The sequence below is a fragment of the Marmota marmota genome, unplaced genomic scaffold, assembly GCF_001458135.2.
Source record: "Marmota marmota marmota unplaced genomic scaffold, marMar, whole genome shotgun sequence".
NCBI lineage: Eukaryota > Metazoa > Chordata > Mammalia > Rodentia > Sciuridae > Marmota > Marmota marmota.
In genome coordinates this window covers 26,634,281-26,653,146 of record NW_026000005.1, presented here as the reverse complement: position 1 = coordinate 26,653,146, position 18,866 = coordinate 26,634,281, and the positions used below count along the sequence as shown (strand labels likewise).

Genomic DNA, 18,866 nt, shown 5'->3' with positions numbered 1-18,866 from the left:
CTTTCTCTTCTCATAACAACTTCACTAAAATACTGTTTTTGAGAGGTGGTGAAAGCCCAAGACAAGCCCTGGATATTAGTTCAAAGTCAAGATTTGAGGTTTATTAGAAGTGAGCTACCAGGACTTTAAAATATCTCTTAACAGTAGCCTTACAGATGGTCTTTGTTTTTTTGTTTCCTAAATTCATCAATCTACAATATTCTCGTTAATCCTTCCCATGTTTATAAAAAATGGATTGTCACTTGTAAAAAGACACATGTCGTGTTAGCCTTATTTGCTGAATCGAAGCATGATTGCTTTTAGTTATGAGACAAGCTGCCCCAGCTCATGCACTGAATGCCCTAACCAGCTCTTCCCCAAGGCTTCCTGCTCTGGTTTCATCTTTCCTCTTCCGCACTCTCCAAATTAAATGAACACGTGCCAGGCAAAGGAACTGGTTCCATGTTTTTGGAGTGAAATAGCAAAGTGTAAAAAATAAAGAGTCGGTGTTTATGCTCCAGATAGCAGCCCTCTGGGAGTTGGGAGTGATTGAAAATGAGTGCAGCTACCTCCTGCCTGGGCTGGCCCTTACCCCTCCACCAAAAAGGCGGTGGGGCACAACAACCGTCCACCTGGAACTTTTCAAAAGCACCATTTAAACTCACTTTCCCAAAGAAGGACATTGAAAAGAGACTAGAACAGGCACCTCTGGTAAACATTTACCAAAGGTGAACCCTGAGCCTTACTCCCTGAGACACACCCAAACTGGGTCATGCCCAGCCTCTCCTACCCCACCCTCAGGAAGCCAATCAAGTCTCACGCCCACTCTGTCCAAGGAATAACTGGACTTCATCCTCACACAAAACCTGCCACAGTCTATGATAAAAAAGAGACAAGTTAATGTTTCACTGCACCAAAGTAGACACACATTGTAGTCCGAGCCCAGATTCCACTACTTCTCAGGACAGGTGAGCTTCCCCCAGTTGGAGTATACTAGTGTGGCCGAGCAACTCCAGATAGTTTGGGCATCACCAAAGAGGAAGATATGCAAAGATGCTGTCAAAGTTCATCTCCCCCCACCCTCAGGAGACAGTGATTTGAATCTCCCTTGTTTTCCTGTTCTGTTCTTGATGATAGCTCAAGAGGATGGCTTAAGGCAGTGGTTCCCACATTAGAAATACAAAAATAAGAGCAAAATGTCAGGTGTCCTCACAGACAGTTGAATCAGGATCTCTGAATGGGGCCTGAGTATTGTATATTTTATAAAGTGCCAGGTGTGGGCTGGGATGGAGCTCAGTGGCAGAGCACTTGCCCAGCATGCACGAGTCCTTGGGTTTGATCCCAACACCACAAAAAGAAAGGAAAGGAAGAACGGAAGGACTCCCTGGGTGATTCTGATGTATTCTGAAAGTCAAGAACCACAATCCTAAATGAAGTAGACTTGAAATAAACATTGGCTTGGCATATGGCAGTCAGCAGCGGGACAGCGTCACAGGGATTATGGAAGGACTCTAGAGCTTTAGTTGCCTTCCCCTTTTCCCGACAGAAACGAATAGTACTTTGGAACTTCTGCTCAAAGACTATAAATGTTTTCATAAAATCTTACCTTTATACCCCTTTTATTGTCTGTCAGGGTGCAGATAGCTTCTATTAATTCAGTATATACCAACCTCTAGAAAGCCTGGTGAATAGAAGTGTCATGACTGCAGGTGACTAAGCTGGCCCACAAAAGAGCCTCGTAGTGTCCCTTTCATTTTTTTTATTCCTGCTGGCAAGGCTGGGATCATTCTTCAGATGCATACATGTGAGAGTATGCTTCAGGCCTGGGCCCATCCCAATGTACACACACCTCATCACTCTGAATGGTAATGTTTAAAATGAAAAACTACCAGATGCCTTTTGCCTAGAGAGGCTCAGAAAATTCAGGAAATCTTGCCCGAGTTCCAATTCCCCTTGGTTCTATAGAAGAACTAGGCTATAAAACAAACCAGAATCATTCCAAATCCAGGTACCTGTTGAACTGATGATGATTTTCAATTTCAACTGCCAGATAACAGGTGAATGGAAACTTAGAAGTTCTTGTCCTTCTTTATGAAGTCAGTATCTTAACTAAAGGCAAGTATTGCTCCCTGATGGAGCATTTCAACAAAGAGTCCAGAGTCTCTTACCAAAGGTGTCATCTGCTCCATGCCCCCGATGCTTAATACTCAGGAACACCCACAGCAGCAATAGCTTGCTACTAAATCACTGCAGGAAATAAGTGTGAAGGGGCCGGAATGCAACTTAGGAATGAACTTAAGTCTACCAGGGCCTTCCCTAGGACTTCTTCCAAAGCAGCATCATTAGAAACCACATTCCTGATTGGGTGGCGGGGGGAGGGGCGGGAATACTTTGGATTTAAAAAAAAAATTACATTAGAATCTGATTAGGGTAGAGGAATCTTCTCCCAGGATAACAAAGGTCTCTGGTACACAACACCCAGGAAGTGCAGGCAAAATACAGCCAACAGAAAAATATAGTTCATTCTTCCCTCATTTGCATCTATTCCCTTATATTTTGGGCAGAAAAGTCTAGCCAGAAGAACAAATGTTTCCCATGGCTGAGCATATAGAAATTCTGATTTATGTGTACTGACATCCAATTTACCTGGACAATAGGGAAATTCATTACTCCACCACTTTTATTTCATATTCCTCCATTAAGAGCTATTGGTTTTAAGCAAATCAGCTAGAGTTCATGAGTTCATACAATATTTCAGATTCTGCCATGCAACCTCAGGCAGCTGTTGGTCTGGGGAAAATTCCTCCAGCTTTTGTCCATACTCTCCCAATATGATCTGTTGTTCTGAGGCTGAAGAGCTACTATTAGCACTGTAATTTTTCCAAATGAACATTGAGCTAAATTATCTCAAATGTATAAAGAAACATCTCTCACTGTGTTATGGAAAATTGCCTCCCAAATTACAAGACTATACAAAGCACATATTAATTCTGGGCCCAAGGACATCCAAATTGCCTTGGATTCCGTGCTGCATTGTGGTAACACTCTTAATAATGTCAGGCTCAGGATATCACAAGGTGCATGCTGTTATGAAAATAAAACGGAGTTTTTCTCCATTAGGATCACCCTACACATACTCAAGCCCAGCTAGAGGAATTTTGCTCTGAGATTCAAGTCTTTTGCAGAAGAAATAAATTCTAACTGCACAAGCAGGGAGTGAATTTGAATTCTAAACTGTATCAACACCCCCCCACACCCCCAAGATGGCTTTCTTACTGCTGCCCAGGAGTGAGGCAGCCTAGAAAGTAGATGGTGGCAGTCATTGTGCCTAGGGAAGATGCTACCGAGGCGTCAGAAGTAGCTCCTGCTCAAGCACATTCAAGCCCATGCCAAGATCAAGGGAGATCAAACCCAAGGCCTCACGCATGCTAGGCAAGTACGCTAACACTGAGCCACGTCCTCAGCCCTTTTTATTTGAGACACAGTCTCAAAATAAAAGCCAAGAGGCCATCCCAAACCTAGCCAAATCGATGGACATTCCTTGGTATCATCTCAATTCCAAATAAAATGTATCTAATTGTTTCAGAACATCTTTTCTTGTTTTGTTTGAATAGCTGGTCTTTTTTGAAAAATAGAAATAAGAATTCAAAGTACTCCTCCTGAAACCTTGATAATATGTGAAGAGTGGGATACCTCCATAGCATCTCTGCCCCCTTAAGAAAGATAAGGCACCCCCAGTCTTCCTCTGAGGGCACTATCCCTTCTCTTCTCATTCAGGTAGTCCTGCCTGTCCATCCAAGTCCCTTCCTTCAGGGTAAGACCTTACATGAATCTTGGCAGCAGGAATTTAAATTTTGTGGGAAGCTGGGCGTGCATATAGGAAGGCAGCTTCTAAAGAAGATGTTAAAGAGAGTGTTAAATAACTGACTCATTGAAACAACCTGCTCAAGAAATAGGGTGAGATCCTACAGAGTTGAGTGGAAAAAGAAACCAGCAAGCAAGAGTTCTTGTCTAGTCCCTAGCACCGTGTTGAGAACCAAGGCATTCTGAACCAACAAACTTGTCCTCCTAAGCAAGAGCATTGCTCCATTCCTGACCTGTCTCCAGTGTCACCCCGACCCAAGGGTGTTAGGATTCAAACACCCTTATTTGGTTCTTGTCCTGGGTGAGTATTAAATATTTGTGAAATAAAATTAAAAGGCTCAAAATTCTATGAGAGAGGATTTGCCTAGTAGATCCTCCCAAATAAAACAAGCTGTCCAGATATTTTCTATAAATGTCACTGTTTGCACCATGTTTAGATACACAATCAATCGTTTTTTCCATCAACATAAATAACTATTTGATTCAGATTGTTATCTAAAGCAGGCAGGAGGAGCCCACGAACATTTTTCATTATGGTCCAAATTTTTCAACTTTAATTTCCCCTTTTGTTGATCTCGGGCCACAAAAAGACATAGATAATGGAAGAGATGGAGTTTCCTGCTATGATGTGAACACAGGACCACAGCCAAAGTGACCATTCTCAAACTTCCGTCCACGAAACAGCAGTATGAGTGTTAGTAGGAATGTGTTGGAAATGCACGTTCTCAGGCCTCACCTAGAGCTACTATCCAAGACACTCAGTGTGGGGCCCAGGGATCTGTGTTTTCATCATCTTACACACACACACACACACACACACACACACACGGGATTGTACTGCATACTGAATCTGAGACCTACTGTGTGCTAGGGGAGCTTTACCAATAATTTGGCCCTCTCTGCCCTCATTTAGGGAGCAGATCTTTATGGAGCCTCCTGTATGCCAACTCTCTGTGAGATGCTGGGGATTCAAAGACACAGAGACACAGCCTGCCCTCCAGAAGTACAGAGTAAACTGCTGCTGGGAGATCAGCTCTCAGGAAGGTGGGAAGGACAAGCTCTCAGTCCAGCCCTTAGATTCCTGGCTTTCATGCTGGGTGAATTTGGTCAAGTTACTTAACCTCTGGGAGTGACTAAGAAGCCCCATTTCCTTATATGTCTTTTCTGTGAGGGTAATAGAAGTAGTCACATTATGGGATTGTCGTGAGATTTAAGTAAAATAATGCATACAAGACACTTAGCAGTGGCTCAGTGCACAGGAATGGAGGAATCGAGGTCAGGGTCTATTATTTCAGGGTGCAGGGAGACTGTGAAAGAGGGTGTGTGTCTAGCCTTCCTGAGCAGAGAAAGCTTCCCAGGAAGGCACGGTTGGGGTTGGTCTAGGCCGGTGAGTCATTGTGTATAAAGGAAGGGCGTGGGCTGGAACAAGGTGGCACTGGACTCCAGGTGACCTTCGTGGATTTCTGGGGCATTCTCCAGCAGGCCCGAGAGCTCTGGAAGCATCATTTGGCTTTGACTTTGTTCTTGTCTGCCCAACTCCTCTTTAGAATCACTTTATAGGTCAGCAAAGGGGTAGGGATGTAGGTCAGCAATAGAGTGCTTTCCTAGCATGCATAAGGCCATGGGTTCAATCCCCAGTAACCCCCACCAACACACACACACACACACACAATTGTACAGGATAGAGGTCAGCATAGCCTTCCATATCATGTCCTGGACTTCCCTGGAGTCTGATATACCATAAGAAAATAGCTAAACCTCTCCTCTTTCTGGCTCTCACAGCCCAGAAATGTGGTTGAAATAGAGACACCACCACAGACCAGTCTCAACACTCGGCTTTCAGTTCCCTGTTCTGTGGAGAGTTTTTCTCTGAGCCTTTTCTCACCAGCCTCTTCCATCGTTCCATTTGGTGGCAGAAACCCAGGAGTCTTGAAGTCCTGGTCAGGGAAATGGGCTCTACCTGTTTCCCTTCCCCAAGAAGTGCCATCACCCACACCTCACCTTCACCTCCTTCCCATCCCACCACCACCAGGGACCTGAAACCAACTGCAGCACAGTCTATATTTTTCCAAAAATAATTCTTTTCTCCTTGGATTTCATTATTAATTTAGAAAGCCCAGCACAAACCAGAGTGCTGGGCCCCCTCTGTGCCTCCACACCCCCCTCCACCAGGAACCTGGGCCTCCTGTCCTCCACCTCCTCCTCCTCTCCTTTTATTTCCATGGCTCCCTGATTGGAAAAGAGCGGCCCCCTTCTTCCTCCCCAACTCCACAATTGTCACCGCCAATTAGTGCATTGTTAGGACACACAATGGCGTTACTGTAGCCAGTGGAATGGGAGGCCTTTGTGCTTCTCCAACCGGCCATGGGGGCAGTCAAGTTTCATTTAGAGACTTAAAACACAACACCAGAAGAGAAGTAAAAAGCACCCAGAAAAAAATTAGTGGTGTGGGGGGGACACATATACACACAGAGAGAGAAAAGAAAAAAGAAAGAAAAAAAGGAGAAAGTGAAGACAAAGATGAAGGAGAAGAAAGGCTGTGGCAACTAAATGTTGAAAGGGGGAAAGAAAAAATCTGCTATTCAGGGTTAGCCCCGACTCATGAAAAGACCCAAGTGGTCGATACACACTGAAGTCTCCCCCTCAGAACACAAAAAGGACTCAAGCTTAACAGTAATTAGTGGCCTGATTGTGCTTGGAACACTGTGTGTCTTTAGAAGATCTTTCCAACTTTTATACTTTTTTTTTTTCAGTCTTCTCCAATAAAGAGGATGGGAGGAGAAAGGTAGGGGCTGGGGAGAAAGTAAGGGACCTGCGAGCCACATTCTCCCAGCCGTCTGGGGTGGGGGCAATTCAGCCTTTCTCTTTGACAGGTAAATTGGATTTTATTCTCTAAAGCTTGTAACTAATTATAGACGGTATTTTCCTGTAAGAATGTGACATATGGGTACATTTTAGAGTCACTGTTTTATTTGTCTCAAGTACCTTTCGAGCAGCCTAGCCCTTTTTGCAGCCTGGAAGATGCCCCCAGAGGCCCAGTGTCTTTCATCCAGAGCCCACGGGCTGTGGATTTGTTTGCTTTTTTTTTTTTTTCCCCTGTCAGCAAAATTTCTATATCTAGGAGAATCTTTCCTACTTGTAAAATTAATATCCCAGTTTAAAGAGCGATCAACCTGAGGAGGCAGCCTTTGCATCTGAGTGCAACTGTCCCCTGTACCTGTGTGTTGGTGACATCACCTCCTGGTCTTCTTCCTCCCTCTTCCGCCTCACCTATCCCTAAAGCAACCAGACATGCTCCTGCTTGTTAGAGCACAGAGCAAGGGATGTTCAGAAGGGCAAAGTGGCCACCCTAAAAATGGGCTCAATCAGTGGACACCCAAGTTCATCCTCACTATTATCCTCCCACCTGCCCCCAGCACATCTCCTAATTTCTGGAAGTTCAGAGTTACCTCAACAAGTCTCCCTTACCAAACAAGAATGTTCATGTGTTGCTGGTTTTTTTTTTTTTTTTTAACAAAACAGTAATTAGTGGCCTGGAGTCTGATATACCATAAGAAAATAGCTAAATGTTTGGAGCAACCTAGCTCCACGTGGCCAAGCCATGACTTGTACCTACCTCACTCTGTGACTTGTGTTTTCATTTCCCTTCAAATATGCCTCTCTTTCCTCAGAACTGATGCTTCCCCTCCCCCCCGCCTTTTTTTATGAATAAGCTATTTGGAAATATCTGCTCATGGAAGGGTTAAAAAAATCTCCCCCATCATTAGATACAAGAGCATCAGAATTTACTGGGAGGGAAAGTCAGGGAGGGGACCACCCTGGATGTAAAGACAAGTTCTAACACACATCCCACCAACAGGTGACAGTGGGAAGGTCCCTCTTGACAGGTGAGCCTCAGCTTACTTGTGTGTAAAAGGCGAGTCATTGCGCTCATCTTGAGGTGTTGAGGTGAGGATTCGAGACTTCTATCAATGGGAGGGGCCCTGGCACTGAGCACCGCTGGCTGCTACTGGAGGTACTGCACGGTGTGATTCTTTTCTATTCTTTCCTGCTATATGTAGAATTGTCCTGGGCTCTTGGTGACTATCTTGACACTTACTGGCTCCACAGCCATCAATGCCCCCAGAAAGGCACATCCTCATTCAGCCCTCTGATAATGGCTCATGGAACATCACAAGTCCCCAAGTCAGGAAATGCAAATCTGAAGGGGATTGTCATGAAACCAAGGATGATTTTGCTGCCTCCAAATGCTGTATTGTGGGTCCGGTGTGGTGGCGCATGCCTGTAATCCCAGCAGCTCGGGAGACTGAGGCAGGAGGATCACCAGTTCAAAACCAGCCTCAGCAAAAGTGAGGTGCTAAGCAACTCAGTGAGATCCTGTCTCTAAATAAAATACAAAATAGGGCTGGATGTGGCTCAGTGGTCGAGTGCCCCTCAGTTCAATTCCTGGTACCAAAAAAAAAAAAGATAAATACTGTATTGCTAGGTAGGGTGAAGAGGGGGATTTATTGGGCTCCCTCTAGATTTGGGTCAGAGAAAACGCTGCCTCTGTAGAAAACAGAGTAAGGGAATTCCCAAAAGAGTTCTTGGCCAGGGGCACGTGACAGGTCCATGAGCCACTCCTGCTTTACCTCCATTCTCAGCCTTTTGCTGTGGGTGAGATAACGGAAGCCCAAAGACTCTAGAACCTGCAAAGAGGGAGGCACAAGAGATATCCATGGAGGGTGGCCCGGTCACGTGCTGCGCCACCAGGGTCCCCTCATCAAGTTCTCCACCTCCAGAGCTTTTAAGGCCCCAGTTCCTCGCCGCCCACTGCTGTGCTCTTCCCTCACCAGCTTCCTCTAGACCACTTGGACCACTTCTTCACCAGTCTTCCTTCAGTGGGGGCGTGGCTCACTAGACTTCCTTCAGCTGGGGGCGTGGCTCCACTGTGGCCTTTGTTCATGCAGCCTCATTTTGCTTCATCTCAGCTTAAAAATTTCAAGCTCCAAACTGTCACTAGAAAGCATTTGATAATATGGTCCTACTTTCTCTTTAACTTCTCTTGCCACTGGGATGGCTTGCTTTGTGAACACACAACCTGGGCACCTGCTGGCTTTAATGCCCACCTGCTGCCAGCTTGAAATTCTGAATAATTTTGGACCAAAGGTCCCTGCATTTTCATTTTACACCAGCTTTGCCTGTGGTTTGCATGCATTCCCCTGGAAGCCTGTGCTATAAACTTCATCTCCAATTCAACAGTGTTAAGAGGTGGCACCTTTGAGACCCGAAGAGGCTGTGAGTGCTCTTCCCTCATGAACGGAATCATGCTGGCTATAGAAGGGCTCAAGCTGCGAGCTCAAACTCTGCCTCCTACCACAGGGTGACACAGCCAGAAGATCCTCACCAGACACCAACCCCTGGATACTGGACTTCCCAGCCACCAGAAGTATGAAGAATCATTGTTTTCTTTATAAATCGCTCAGTTTGTGGTCACAAAGCCGACTAAGATGTCCCACAAATATAGTTGCCAGTCCTGCGACCCTCAACTTCCCACTTCGTATTTCTCCTCACCAAACACCCTTCCATTTTCCAAAGCTTTTTGTAATCCCCTCTAAATCTAGTCACCCTTCTAGTCACCCTTCAAATCTTTGCTTATACATCTTTCTTTGAGAATCTTCACTGATCTCCTCCCCAAATAATTTATTGCCCCTTGGCAAATGTCCACTTTTTAGCTTTTTATAGCTTATTCTTATTCATTTCCTGCCTCAATTTAGAGATTAGGAATTCCAAAGGGGTATAATTTGTATCTTCCGCAGTTACCAGGGTGTCTAGATTTTGCTCAAGTGACATTGAACCAAGTGGAATATTTAAGAAATAAATATTTATTAAAGTGTCATCATATGTCATCTTATAACAGCACTGAAAACTTGGGACTTAATGAATTCAGCTTTCACTCCAGTGACTTTACCTGTGCATCTGTACAGATTTATAGGACTATATCCTCACTCTAACCTTACCCAGGGCCCTCAGGGTAAGGTTAGTCACTCCTGTGACTGATACAGGGAACGGTAGGTTGCATGGGGACAATTTCAAAGGTGGAGCTGCTCCCCACTGTCTGGGACCAATTAGGCAACTTCTGTTATGAGGTTTGTCTTAGAGTAACACCATCCAATAGAATGTTCTGGAATGATGGAAATGTCCTGTAGCTGCTCTGTCCAGCATGGTAGCCACTATTCATGTATGCTATTGAGCCCTTGAAATATAACTAAAGCAACTGAGGAACTGAAGATTTAATTTGATTTCATTTTAATTAGAAGTAACGCATTGCTTCATGATGGAGATATGCTATGAGAAATGCGTAGTTAGGCAATTTCATCATTGTGTGAAATCATACGATGTATTTACACAAACTGAGACAGCTATGACATCATTAGGTGATAAAATCTCACAGGACCACCATCATATATGCAGTTCATCATAACTAATCAAACATCATTATGTGGTCCCTGACTTTAAATGCACATATGCTCATGTGGCTGGTGGTTCCCATATTGGACTGCACGGTCTCCCACGATGTTACTGATCCTTGTCATGAGCTAAGAAGCACGTAAGCTCACAAACTTGTTGCTTCAGAAAGATTTTTTTTTTTTTGCAAATGAGAAGCCTTTGAGTGCCTCTTAAGAAGAAAGTTTGTCTGTGGAAAGGAAAACAATCTTCTCTGACTTCCCTGAGTGACACCAGCAATTTCTCTCCACACACATACAGACAACCACATCTGGGACTCTCCCTGCTGCAGCTATATTTGGTCCTACCTGTGAAATGAGAAAACAAAAAGCCTTCCACACCTGGGGGGGAAATACCTGTTGGGGTCAAATACTTCTATTATGGTTACCAAGGGCAATAAGACCAGTTTACATTCCTTTCCTCCAACGTTTTCAGAAGATTCCTATTAAGGTGAGTTACAGTTCTCCACAGGTCCTGTGCAGTCAGGATCACAGCCCCAGACACGATACTAGCAGAAGGTCATCGGATGCTGGCTTGTTCAACACTAAGTGAAGCAGAGACGGAGAGAGAAAATTCCATTTTTGGAGGTGCATTGTCCCACATCCCCCCACCAATACACACACACACACACACACAGAACTCCTGTGACTGATACAGGGAACGGTAGGTTGCATGGGGACAATTTCAAAGGTGGAGCACCTGGGTCAGTCAACCCCTCAGCAAACCTAATGACCAAGGATCAGGACTGTACCTGCAAATCACAGAAGAGGGAGCCCCGCCCCCGGCCTCTTCATATTTAAAATGATCCACAAAGTGGTAGAAGAGGGAAAGCCTCTAGAAGATTTGAATTATAATTCCATATGCTATTTAAAATATCATCATCAAAAGGATAAGTTCATGACAAGGCTCCAAGAAAATGTGGGTCCTTCTCCTCCCCTCAGGCTGCCACCCTGCAAGTTTAACAACTGGCTCTGGATCCTGCACACTGCTGTCTCAGAGTCTCCTCTTCCTCATCTGTGAAATGGAAGCACAATAGCAATACTGCTGCGTGCTGAGGATCCAAGCCCAGCCTGAGCCTGAGCACATCGTGAAGCTCCCTTGAAGGCACTTGATCAAGTGGAAAACAAACGATACTCACTGGCTCCCCAGCCGGGGCAGGAAAGTAGCAGCCACTACCTACAGGGAGCCATCTTCAGAATTCCAGGGGCAGAAGAAGCCAGAAGGATGTGAGCTCTCCCAGGCCCAGGAATTGGCCCATGGGCCTGGCTTGGTCCCCACTCGAATTCCAACTGTTCCAGAAGAAATGCGAGTTAGGCAGCCCACTCCACCCCTGCACTGAACACAGAGGCCACTTAAACTGTTTGCTCAAATCCAGACCTTTCTTTGGAGGTAGATCAGGTTACTGGCCAGGTGATTATTGTTTCTAATGGTCTGCAAACAGGTTCTCAACCGTTAACCCCTCCAGCCTCTGGGAGTACTTGACAAGCCAACTGGGCAGAGGCAAAGCAGGCACCACCCTGGGAGCTCCATGGTTTGACAGACGCGCAAAGAACTGCTGAATTTAGTAGGGTCCTGTGCCAACGGGTTGAGGCCCAACTCTAAGCTGTGCTCCCCAAATAGCCTGTGGCTCCTCCCAGTGTTCTCAGATTCCCAGGAGGACCTTGAGTTTAAGCCAGGGGCTGGAGAACTCATAGGTGTGCCAGGCATTGTTCACAAAGTAAAGAAAACAGGCAAGTTTGAGAGGCATTAAGGCCTTCCGGCCTGTCAGACTGAATTCTTGAGCCTCCACTGCTGATCAGTGTGAGCTTGGGCAAGTGACTTAACTTCTCTGTGCCTCAGTTTCCTCATCTATACAGTATGCATAAAAATGGAATCCTCCCTGTGGTGTTGTGTGGCAAAGTGTAGATAAGGCCTAGAGAGCACTTAGCAAAATACCAGCACATAAGTAAGTACACAATAAACAGTAGCTGCGGTTATTATTTTAATAATATTTTAATATATGAAGAACTGTTGTAGTTAATAAAATGCAAGTTCATTTTCAGACACTGCACTTGAATTTAAAAGTCGTTTTTCTTTTCTGCGTACTTTCCTGTTCCATAGATTTCAAAAGGAGGAATGTCAATGGGTGTGCAGGCCTTCAGGAGGGGTCCTCGTTCTTGGGGTACACTGACCTAGCCTCTGAGGGATCAGCGCTTCCCCCACACCCAAGTTTGCACAGTGGACGTGAAGAAGAGGCAGGTGGAATTTAATGAACACCATCCAAGGGGTCAGGAAAAGAGACGCAGGGAAGATGGGATGGGAACCTAGATAAGGTGGGAGTGGGGACTGTCTTAAAAGTAGAGCAGTGAGGAAAATATGATGTCACCAAAACATTCTTTACCCATGAATGGCACCCACAAAATCATCCGAAGTGCTCCAACATGGAAAAACAATTAATAATTAACAAAAGAGCAGGAAATTATTGAGACTCAGAAATGGCTGTTTTTAATCTCATGCCTCGTGGCACAAAAACGCCTTCCTTTAGCACTATGTGCCGCCACAGAGCAGGTAACAGCACAATGTTCAGGAAAGTTCTGAGGGGAAGTCATCCATATCTACCTAGAAAGGGTCTCCAGAAGGTTATGGAATGAAACGAGGAACAGCAGTTAACTCCAATGTGAAATTTGGATATAGGAAAGTAATAAATGTTGCTTATTTCTTTATTTCTTATAATTTTTCAAGTCATGTACTATTTTTATTTTTATCTTTGAAATTTAGACATAACTAAATTGAGGTGCACAGATCTTAAGTGTACAGTTTGATCAGTTTTTTTTGTTTTGTTTTGTTTTTTTGTACTGAGGATTGAACCCAGGGGTGCTTAACCACTGAGCCACATATCCAGCACTTTTTTGTATTTTATTCAGAGACAGGGTCTCGCTGAGTTGCTTAGGGCCTAGCTAAATTGCTAAGGCTAGCTTTGAACTCTCAATCCTCCTGCCTCAACCTCCTAAGCTTCTGGGTTTACAGGCATGTGCCACCCTGCTCAGCTAGTTTGATCAGTTCTAAAATATACATCCATCCATGTAACCCCCACTCCCATCAAGAAAGGAATATTGAGGGAGGATAGAGAGGGTGCATGGAGGCAGGAAATATGGTGGAATGAGATGGACATCATTACCCTAGGTTCATGTATGAGTGCACATATGGTGTGACACTACATCATGTAAAGTTGTGCTGCAATTCTGCCCAACAAATCAAAATGCATTCTGCTGTCATATATGCCTAATTAAAACATTAATTAATTTAAAAAGAAAAGAAAGGAATATTTTCACAATATAGAACTTCAAAAAGTTCCCTCATGCCCCTTCCAATTAGCCCCCCAACATCTTCCTATACCTCTTCTGTTTCCCTATCCTTCTAGCCCTGCAAGCAAACACTAAACTGATTTCTACTTTTCCTCCCATATGCTGTAAAACTTATGCAACAGATTCATAATGAGTGCTCTGGTCTCTGGTTTCCCTCACTTGGCACAGTGTTTGGAAGATTCACCCATGCTAATACACATATCAGTAGTTTATGCCTTTTTATTGATGAGTGGTCAGCCATTGCAAGGACCTCCCAGTTTGTGTATTCCTCTGTTACAATGCATCAGGCTGTTTTCAATCTTTAATTATTATCAGTCAAGATGAAAAAAAAAAACTGACACCTAACTCTTCTTAAGGCCACAGCTTTTCTCTCTAAGATAAAGATCTAGAAGTAGAATTGCTGGATTAAAGTGACTGCTTTAATTATTCTTACTTTTACTCAGGGCCTCATAATCCAGTGTCAAAATAAAGTGAAGGCAAAGAGAATTGGGGAGGTTGCGGGGTGGGGGGATACAAGCTGGGATGTAGCATTTTAGATTGAGAAGGTCTCAGAAATTGTGACTTGGGAGAACTTGCCCGAGCCTGGGCTGTCCTGGAAACCAGCTCTTTGTGTAAGTCAATCACTCTAGGTCCCAGTTCCCTCATCTGTACAAGAGCAATGTTGCTAAAGAGATGGAAGGAAGGAGACATGCCAAAAATGAGGTGGCTTGGGGGTTGGGGTTGTGGCTCAGTGGTAGAGCGCTCGCCTAGCACATTTGAGGCTCTGGGTTCAATCCTCAGTGCCACATAAAAATAAATAAATAAAATAAAGGTATTGTGTCCAACTACAACTAGAAAATAAATATTAAAAGGGGGGGGGGTGGCTTGTTGTCAGATGTCTTGCCCTGGCTTTGAATTGGGGACACATACCACACCCCCATCAGGGAAAAGTGAGGAAGAGGATGCTTGCTGGGGCTTCATGGACATGGCTGGGAAGGAATGAATGAGCAGCTTGTCTAGATCCAGGAAGTTCTCTTCAGTTCTTAGCCCACCGTTTATCAGGGTGCATTCCCTGCCTTTTGCGCCTATTCCTCCTTCCTCCATAACCCAGATGGCAGGAAATCCAAGCCAGGTTTCACATGCCCATAATATCTAAGTGCTCAGGCAGGATGAACTGGGGTGCAGGTGTGAAGGTGGACTGAGGGGCAAGCGGGCCCTTTGGCAACTGTAGAAGGTGAGACTTCAGCCTTGGACCCTCAGCCAAGGGTGGCTCAGCAGAGGCTGATGAAGAGCCTGGGCAGGTCGTTGGTCATCATCTACACTGACCCCTAGTTCCTCCTGCTCCATGACCAGCGGGAGGTCAGGAGACCTGTGCTTTCACTTATGTCTCTTCAAGTTCCCTGTCAACAGTAATGGTCCACTGAATATTGATGGAGGAGGGAACAGTTGTTCTTGAAGCTTCAAGTTGGGGAGAAAAGAGGCTGAAGAAACATTTTTAAGGCATTGCAGGAAGGCTGAACTGCCCCAGTGACCTAATGTTAGAATTGTTAGTTCCAGAGTGTTAGATTTTCCTGCTGAACAATTCCAATATGTTTAAAATTCCAGTAAGCCTTAAAATTCTAAGCCCTTCTCCTGGAACGATCCCTTTGTTTATGGGCAAGAACACTTTCCCTCTGTTTCCCTGCTTCTGGCAAGATTTTAAACATCATTAAGGCTGAAAATACATGGTACAAACTAGAATTATAGAAAGTGGAGAGAAAAAGAGGAGAATGTGTTTTTATTTTACTGATTTGTCCCTTCCTGGCTAGTGGGGTGTTTGTGGCTCTGATTATAATAATTTTGTCTGGATCTATTAGCTATTATTTTATCAAAGTGCTTTACTATTGTTTTTGTTCCTTGTTCACAAAACCACAATCTTGGGAAGGAGACGACTGGGCAACTGGGAGAAGCACAGGAATAGGAGGGAAGCCGAGATTCTGGATGTGACTACAAAGCGAAGGCCTGAGGAGTAGCCCTGTCTTGCTCCTTTCTGAAAGTTGCAAGGAGCCATAAAACCACTTGCTTTTTGTTTCAAAAAATAAACACAACCTGAAAAGTAAGCTCGGATTCTCGTCCTGCCCTCTACCAACCGAGGAAGGTGGGACAGGCTGCTTCACATCCCAGCCCTTCAGAGACCTCCCATTCAGCAGCCCGTGTTGTTTCAGTCAGCTTTTTTGATAGGTCACTAAATGACCCAACCAGCACAACTGTAGAGAAGGAAAAGTTGACTTAAGGGCTCACAGTTTCAGAAGTCTCAGTCCATGAAAAGCCAGCTCCATCATGGTGGAAGAGTGTGGCAGAGGGAAGCAGCTAACATGATGATCAGGAAGCAGAGAGAGAGGTCACCATTGGCCAGATACAAGTATATACCCCAAAGCCACTGTCCAATTCCCTCCTCCTCCAGCCACACCCTACCACTTCATTTACCACTCAGTAATCCCTATCAGGGGAGTAATTCACTGGGTTAAGACACTTACAACCCAATCATTTCTCCTCTGAACTTTCTTGCATTGTCTCACATGTGAGCTTTTGGGGGACACCTCGCATCCAAACCATAACACAGGTAAAGCAGGCTGACTGTAAAGACAAGGAAGTGTGGCATAAGAAGTCACAGTAAGAGGTGCTGAGGAGTAAGGGGTAGGACGTAGAGAACAGTAACTCAAGGACCTCCCCAGGGAGTTACTTCTTGTCTCTTCCAGTCTTCTCTCTCAGTATCCTTGTTGCTAGTTTCCCAGTTTTCCCAATGGAACAGCATGCCTGTGCCCACCGCGCGCACACACACACACACACACACACACACATTTCCTGAAGAACTCTGTTTTCCTGGTCTGCCATGCCCCCACTTGTGAGGGGCCAAATGGTTCCTGGCGAAGTAATGGGGCCCCAGGTGGACAGGGTGCTGCAGGCCAGGGAGAAATGCACATCCCACTTCCCAGTAGGCCTATTTGCATTTAGGAGATTACTTAATTTCATTTTTAAATGGGGCCATATTATTCCTTGGAGGATTCTTATAAGGATTAAATTAACACATGTATGTTTAGTATACTGCTAGCACCTAATAAGTGCTCCAATATATATTTGACTTGGAAAAAAAAAAAAGAAAGGGCAGAATGATCAATGGGTGTTCGGGAGGAGCTTGGAAAAAAATTTTATCCAGGGAAACTTAGACGTGGGCAGTAAAGGATCCATGAAATCAGGGATACAGTGCCAGATATACTATTGGCATTTGATAAATAGTTGTCCAGTGAATTACTCCAGGTGACAAGAGTTGGAGAGCAAACTATAAAGTCCTGTGATTGTTCTGTTCTTTTATTTCACTGGCATTAGTAAGTGCTAAGCATGGCGGCAGTCTCCTGGGGAGATAAGGAAGCCAGACTCTGCCTTCCTGAGATGTGACAGAAAAGCCAGGTTTGGGGATTGTGTTTGGGGTGAGGAGGAAGGTGAATGAACTGGAAAAGTACGAAGTAAGCTGGTGGGTGGGAGTCCAGCCAGGGGCTCTTGCTGTGGCTTGTCAGCAAGAGGCACGGCCACGAATGTGGCCAGAGGTGCCAGGGGACCATCTCAATAGGTGGAGGGAGGGAGAAGATCTCAAGATAAGTTCAGGGTTTCAAGGTGGGTTTTCTGTCCATGTGTTGGCCATTGGAGAGTGGAACCTCACTTGCCATAGCCATGATGAGGTGCTCTGCCTGGGGGAGGATGCTGTCCCTCAATCTGGAAGGCAGTGGCCAGTGTCAGAGACCTCTTGGGACATGACTCCCCATATTGTGGGAGTTAGCAGAGCAGGGCTTTTCCCAGTGCCCCTGAGAGCTGGCAAAATGGTAAACTACCCGCTTCCCTCTTGACCAGAAACTCTGCTCTGCTCACAACAGGGAGACGGAGAGTCACCTTGGCCTTTAAGTGTAGAGAATTCCCCTGTGAGACACAGATGACACAGGCTGAGACCCAAGGCCTGGAGGCTTTTTGAAAGGCTCAGGAATTGGAATGAGCTCAGAGGAGCTTAACCAAATGTCAGAGAGAGGCACCTTTCAGTGTACAACCTGCAGTTTAATTGGTGCCTCCTTAATGTGGCATTAACTGTTCCCATCTCACTCCATTTTATTTACTTTTCTCTCTTACACCACATCCCTTATGTTGGAAGATTGTTATCTATCCATCATTTAACACCCATTGATTGCCAACATGCTGGAGATACAGAGAAATAAGACCGAATCCCAGCTTGGCAATAGTTATCCAAAAGCTAAATGTGATTATAACCTTAAGAATTTTGACCCACCAAATTCAATTTACAAGAATTTATTCTAAAGCTATACTTCCACAGGTACCAAAATTTATATGTAAAACCACAATCCCTGCAGTATGTTAAATAACAAAATTAGGGATAGAGATGTCTACCAATAGTGAGCACATGAAATAGATTGTGATAAACCTAAATAATAAAATTCTGGGGCTGAGGTTGTGGCTCAGTGGCAGAGCGCTTGCCTCACAAATGTGAGGCACTGGGTTCGATCCTTAGCACCACATAAAATAAATAAACAAAATAAAGATATTGTGTCCATGAATAACTAAACAAAATTTTTAAAAAATAATACAATTCTGATTGTCAAAAAAAGGTTGATCTTTATGCAATGTTAGGGAAATATCTCCAAGAAAGATTATTTAGTGAAACGATGTAAATTATAATACTTTTTTTTTCTTTTTGATACTAGGCATTGAACCCAGGGGCACTTTGTCACTGAATCACTTCCCCAACCCTTGTTATTTTTTATTTTGAGCAGGATGTCACTAAGTTGCTTAGGGTCTCATTAAATTGCTAAGGCTGACCTAGAACTTGCGACAGCCCACCCCACCACCGCCCCCACCCCGCCCCCGCTGCAGCCTTTTGAATTGCTGGGATTACAGGTGAGTGCTGCCAACCCTGACTGATTTTTACAAATATATGTAACTTCATAGAGAGAGACCATCTAGATTCTATAGCTGAGCTGTACAACAGGTAGCTACTGAAATGTGGCTTGTCTGCACTGAAGTATGCTACATGTTTAAAATACACAGCAGATTTTGAAGACTCACTACAAATACAGGAATGTAAAATATTTCAAAAATTTACTTTTGAGTATATGTGAAACAATATTTTGAATATATGGAGTTTGATAATATATGTTGAAATGAATGTCACCT

General features: G+C 44.5%; 1 protein-coding gene across 1 annotated transcript in view; it reads left to right on the top strand.

Moving 5' to 3' along the window:
• Window positions 1–18,866, top strand: part of Plekhm3 (pleckstrin homology domain containing M3) — a 215,079-nt gene that overhangs the window by 179,503 nt on the left and 16,710 nt on the right. The gene's annotated exons all lie outside the window — the stretch shown is intronic.